The sequence below is a fragment of the Narcine bancroftii genome, chromosome 3 (genome assembly GCF_036971445.1).
Source record: "Narcine bancroftii isolate sNarBan1 chromosome 3, sNarBan1.hap1, whole genome shotgun sequence".
NCBI lineage: Eukaryota > Metazoa > Chordata > Chondrichthyes > Torpediniformes > Narcinidae > Narcine > Narcine bancroftii.
Genome location: NC_091471.1, coordinates 155,551,939 through 155,558,911, shown reverse-complemented (window position 1 = coordinate 155,558,911; position 6,973 = coordinate 155,551,939).

Genomic DNA, 6,973 nt, shown 5'->3' with positions numbered 1-6,973 from the left:
ACAGAGGACCTACAGAAAGCCGTGTGACACCAGCAGCATGAGGCACATGATGGCAAGAGATCAAGAAAATAATATCATAAGTCAACCTTGCAAGTTAAAGACTGACACCTACCTTCCAGACAGACTAAACACAGTCTGGTGAGAAGAACAGGATGATGCTGAAGAAAGCTCCGTATACCCCTGATGAATGCACCCTATGCATAGCTGTGGCTGAGGTGAGGAGAATCCTATCTAAAGTGAACCCACACAAGGTGGTGGGTTCAACATACCTGGTCGGTTACAGAAAGACTGTGCAGACCGATTGATGGAGGTCTTCATGAACATCTTCAACACCTCACTGCAGCAGTCCATTGTCCCTGCAGGTTCCAAGTCAGCCACGATCATCCCAGTACCCAAGAGCACAACAATAACAGGCCTCAATGACTACCGCCCTGTGGCACTAAACACTGCCATTATGAAGTGCTTTGAGTGTCTGGTGATGGAATGCATCAAAACACAGCTCTCAGAGACACTGGACCCATTTCAATTCACATAGAAGAAATCATTCCACTTATAATGCTATAGCCTTGTCCCTTCACACCATCCTGATCTATGTGGAGAACGATGCCTCATAAGCCAGGCTGCTGATCATTGACTTTAGCTCGGCTTTTAATACAATCATTCCTTAAAGGCTGGTGGAGAAGCTGTCCTCACTGGGATTCAACAGCCCTTCCTGTGCCTGAATTCTGAACTTCCCAACGAAAAGACCACAGTGTGTCTGGGTTGGTAGCAGAATGTAAAGCACTGTCACACTGAGCACTGATGCACCTCAGGGCTGTATGTTCAGCCCGCCCATGTCTGCATCGCCAGATCCAGCTCCAGCAGATAACACAGCAGTAATTGGCCTCATCAGTAGGAATGAAGAGGTGGAAAAGCTGTGATTATGGTGCAAGAGTAACCAGCTAAGTCTCAATGTGGACAAAATTAAGTATTCAGGATGACTAGGAACAACCACCCTCCAGTACACATTAATAATTCTTTAGTGGAGAGAGTTTCTTGGAGTGTACTTAACTAGTGACCTATCCTAGGCACACAACAATTCTTCACTTGTCAGGAAGTTACAACAGGAACTGCACTTCCTAAGAAGACTGACACGGACAAGGCTACCAGCTACCATTATGTCAACCTTCTACAGGAGGTTTATCGAGTGCATCCTGGCTGGCTGCAACATGAAATGGATTAGAGGTCAATCCACAGGACTATAAGAGTGGCAGAGGGAATCACTGGAGTCTCTCTCCTCCCACCTCCCCCCTGGTACCTCCCCATCAATGAGGTCCACTGGGATCAATGTTTGTAGAGGGCGTGCAAAATTGTTGAATATTCATTCCACCACTCACAGCATCTTTCAGCTAATCCTGTCTGAAGAGATACAGGAGTATCAGAGATAGAACCACCAGGCTGAGAAACAATTTTTTCCCATGGGCAGTGAGAATGCTGAACAATCAAAGGAACTGCTCACACTAACCATCCGAGACTCTTATATTGACAAAACTATTTATTTGTATATATGATTACTTGCCCTGCATATGTATTGTCTGTATGTGTGTTATGTCTGGTTGTGTGTCGGCAAATTTTTCACCAAGAACTGAAGAACATGAGTTGTACTTGTGAAATTAGATGATAATAAACTTGACTTGATTCTGCTCCATTTAAAAAAAAACAATTTTATAGATACCCCTTGCTACCTTATTCTTTGCCTCGAGAAATCTTCTCTCTGTCTCCATGATTTATTGGATTTGCTTGGTATTTATTTCTTTAAATGTGCCCTGAGACTTCAGAACAGGTGTATGATTTCATGGATATGACAGCTTTGCCAATACACCCATTTCCTTATCCCAAAAATCTTTTGTGACAACCTATTAAAATAAAAATTCAAATTTAATGTTACAAAAAAAATCAATTCGTCTCCGATTCACTGCCTTATTTGTGCCAGAATTCAAGGTAAGATGGATGAAAAAATTTAAATAGTATCTAGTGTAATCGAATCCTTCTTTAATCCCAGCAACAAAATGTACAATTTGGATTAAGGTGATACATCCTAATTTGTCATTTAGCCAAATGCCCCAATTGTAAAAAGACAAAGGAGGAAAAACCCATCACCCAACCCCAACCAATCAATTTTCCCCTGCATACAGTAATCAGAATTAATATAATAATACATAATTTGGCTATACAGGTGCCAACTTTGGATACATAGGATACTTATTTCTCAAGCTATATGTAATTTTCTCCAAATGAGTACAACTTTGAGTTTCTGCATGCCAAAAAATATGATTTCTGAGTAACTGCACTACATTCCTTCACCATCGCTAATGCCTCTTTAACAAATTTCTATTGATATATTGATAGTTTTAATTTAGTCCATGTTCCTTGAATATTTCCTAACAAGTGAAGATTTTAACTGCTGTTTGATGATGCTGCACGTTCCAATGCACCTTTCTAATGTCAAAAATAATGCCAAGGCAACCTGGACAAGAAATTTGTATTTCCAAGCCAATATTCTAAAGTAAATTCTTCATCTGTAAACCAGCAACCCATCAGTCTATTTTTGATACAACAATGCTATTCTGAAAGTAAAACGACATGTGTGTATGTATCTGTTAAACATACGTCCGTGTTCCATTCAGCATGACCAGTCATATCTCAGAATGGACACGTCAGAAATGCATACTTGTTAGTTGTCTTCCTGGGGTCTGTAGGCTATCTTGGTTCCTGTGCGCATGCGTGAGCCTTCAGTAGGTGCATGCATGGTGGATTCATGTATTGGAGTTCAGTTGCCATATGTGAGAGACTTAAGCACCCTACAATATTGAATTCGCACCCTTAACTTGCGCATGCGCCAACCGAACTCCACTACACTAATCCATTGCGCGCGCGCACACACACACTAGCATCATCCTCTGCGCCTCTTGGTCTCTTGGATGACATCCTGAAGGGCTAAAATACAGCTGAATATAAGAAATTAACAGGACTGTATCACCAAAACACTTGGCTACAGTGTCAATAGATTTTGGCACATTAGCGCCGCAAACAGCGCTGCCCTGGTGGATGATCCACAAACTACTGGTGGCAGATTCAAAATGTGCTGGATCACAGGTGTGGCCAGACAACAGAGTCCCAGATGAGAGAGATTCAACCTGTATATATGTATGTGTGTATATGTATTATTTTTAAATGACAATTCATAAAGAAACCCAGCTAAGTTATTTTTCAGCTGCTCTAAAATACATTTGATACCTTGTGGGGGCAAAGGGTGGAATGCTATTTTTTATAAATTGGGTTGATTTCAAAACCTTTTTCATTCAATACTTGTCACATCTGGTAAGAGCAAAAACCACATCCTAAAGTTGCTGTTGTTCAAGTTCTGTTTCTTTGTGCTATTAGTGGAATGCATGCACACATTAAAAAAATATATTTGCTTTACAAGGTAGGAGAGAGAACAGTAATCTCTGAGTGAGTGTGCTAATGAGGTTCAGATGTGGCCTCCTGAAAATATTTGAGATTGTAGTTCACATGACTTCACAAAAAATGTGTGAGCTACCCAACAATAGATGGCCTCATATTAACAATGCCTCATTATTCCATGCAAACTGTGATCCCTCCAAGGCATTCAAAGACTGAAATGTTTAATTTATAGCATAACAAGATTTACAAAATTTACTGGTGTAAACCATTTCATAATATGTTAAATGACACCTTCAACCTCATGACTAATTGTGTATCATTTGAACATACATACATTTTTATGGTACTGTTGCTATTTTAAAATGCTCTGCCTTGAAAACAGCGTGATAATGAGTTTATTGTTGTATACTTTGAACAATGTACATATGCACCAACATTCTTTCTTGCTGCAGCTGAACAGGTACTTCATAAAAACAACTACAAAACCAATTTTTAAAATGATGATAGTATACTTAGTACAGTTAAAAAGAGATTCAGAGAATTGATTTTAGCTGAGTGACAAGTTACAAGAACAATGCCAGGATTTTTACATCTAACATACATTAAGGGTGTCAATATTTGAAATTGGTTTAATTGAACAAAAGAAAGGATCCAGAATTTTAAAATGCCAAAAACAATTCATCCCGTGGGTGTGGATATTTATTTGGTCTGAGCTCAGAAAGAGTCACTATAGAATCTGAATGGAGTTAGTTGAAAGAAAGATAAGAATGGCAACTCAACACGATAGGTATTGAAGTTTCTGGCATGATGAACTAACACATGAAGGGATGTAGCAGAATTCTTTTCAGAGACCATCATTGTAGTTTTGTGGGAGGAATTCCTGGAAGTCTCTGCAAATGAGACCATATATGTACTTAGAAATTGCAAAAGAATCACATTACTGGGGGAATACTACAAACTTGCCAACAATCGGACAGTGAAGGAGTCGAGTAGGCAAATTACAGAGACGTCCATAATAGGATTACAATAAGGAATTTCAGCATTCCCAATATTGACTGGGATTACTTTTGTGTGAAAGACCTAGAAGGGGTAGAATTTTTACAGTTCATCCAGATCTTTTTGAAGCAGTCCTAGGCAATTGCTGAAGTGTCAAATGCTGAACTCGTCCTGGAATCAAGCATGGGATCAGGGAATTGTGAAGTTGTCACCATTTAGTGAGAGAAATCTCCCACAAGGATCCCAAACCTGGACTTGACACACAGGCAGTGTTCACAGTTCTTGTCAATGGGTGGGAAATAGTTATGAAGGACTGAAACCTTGGTTAATTTAGATTTTATTTAAACATTTTGTAACTTTTTAAATGTTGTGGTTTATTTAAATATCTTGGTTTACTTTTATTTAAAAAAATACTTGTGTTTATTTTTGAAGTCAAGTGCATGCTTTGATCAGTTGTCACTCTTCAGTCTCCGTGTGTAATCCTATTTATGCCATCTAGCCAGCATTCGTTTCTTTTATCAAGATTCCTTTATTGTCATGTACTAATTTACAGATGTAATAATACACAAAATTTGTCAACCTTTGCCTGCCATAAAGGCACACAGAGACAGCATGAGCATAGCCCAGCATCGACACCGAGTTTCCTTGAATTCACCTCCTGTGATCCCACAGCCTCCAGTAGCAGCACAGCATCCTGTTCTCTCCTTTGGCAAACTCCCAGTTTTGAACCTCTGATACAAACAGAAAGCTTTCAGTACCCAAAGCCCCTTCGGAAACGCTTCTTGCCCTCGACACCCTCTTGAATCTTGGTCCTGATCCTAGGTTTCCATGAGCCAGTCTCCAGCAGCCAGCAGCTAGTGTGGGTCCTTTAGCCACTGAGCCTTTGCTGGTCTGCTGCTGTTATGGTCTTCTTCCCTGCAGTGTCATCTCCCAGGCTTCTCCTTCTCAGTGGGAAGCAATCACCTGTTTTTGGTGCCCTGCGCCATTCTCCTGGAGTCTGCAACATCTTCAGGGGAGCTGCCATCTTGGTCATGGATATCGTTGGTTTCAAGATGTTGTATAACACTGTCAGCACCTTAATCAGACATTTAAAGCTTGTTCAGGGATGTCGGCATTGAAACTGGACAGCAGGATGATGCAGAGGATCTTTCTGTTTCTGCTCCCCACTCCCCCTGGTCCGCACAGCGGCAATGCTACCGTTACCGCAGCTCTGGTAGCACCGTCATGTTCAGATATTCCCCTGCAAGATGCTGTTGTCCTAGTCTTATCATTTGGGAGCAATTTCGTAAATCACAGAAGGCCATGTAGCTCACATAGCTTGGAACTAATAATAACTGAGTATTAGAAACATCTGGCAAAATATCATCAGAAAATTGCAAGACAGAAAAGTTTTGGTTGTGTTTTTTTCAGTGCTCTTTCTAAGGATGAAACATCTGTCTGGATAGAGATAGTCCACAGCTGCTGCAGGAATTGGATGTTTTCCAATTGTCTGTGAATGATTTTAGGCAAGGACGGTGAGAGTTTGCAGAGGGATCGGACCAGCTGGAAAAATGGGCTGCACATTGTCAGATGGAATTTAATGCAGTGAAATGTGAGGTTTTACATTTTAGAGGGACAAACCAAGGTAGGACGTTTACAGTAAATGATAGAGCATTGATAGAGGGATCAAGGAATGCAGAAAAAGTGGCATCACAGGTGGATAGAGTTGCAAGGAGAGCTTTTGGCATATTGGCCTTCATAAATCAAAGTACAATAAGTCCTTACATAATGTCATTTCATTCAATATAATTTCATTCTAATATTGATGAGATTAAAAACTAAAAAAAAAACCACGGTATTTAACCGCGATATAAAATTGGTTTCATTTAACGTTGTTTCACTTAAAGTAGCACTTTCCAAGAACATCAACAACATTACATGAGGACCTGGAGTTGGGATATTATGGTAAAGTTGTCTAAGACATCGGTGAGGCCAAATTTGGGCTATTGTATGCAGTTTTGGTCACCTTGCTACTGGAAAGACATTAATAAGATTGAAAGGGTGAAGAAAAGATTTACTAGGCTGTTGGCCAAACTTCAGGAACTGAGTTACAGGGAAAGGTTAAACAGGTAAGACTTTATTCCTGAAGTGTAGAAGAATGAGAAGAGATTTGGTAGAGGTATACAAAATGATGAGAGGTATAGACAAAGTAAATGGAAGTAGGCATTTTCCACTGAGATACAAACCAGAGAACATGGGTTCAGGGTGAAAGGGAAAAATTTTAGGAGGAACATTAGGGGGTAATTCTTCATACAGAGAGTGGAATGAGCTGCCAGCTGAAGTGGTGAATATGGGCTCTATTTTAACATTTAAGAAAAATTTAAAGTACATGGATGGGAGGGGTATGATGGACTATGGACTGCGAGTAGGTCAGTGGGTCTAGACAGAATAATGGTTTGGCACAGATGAGAAGGGTCAAATGTCCTATTTTTTGTGTTGTTCTATGGTTCTAATAGGTTGCTGCTGGTACCAGGAGGGAAATTATTAAAGTAAC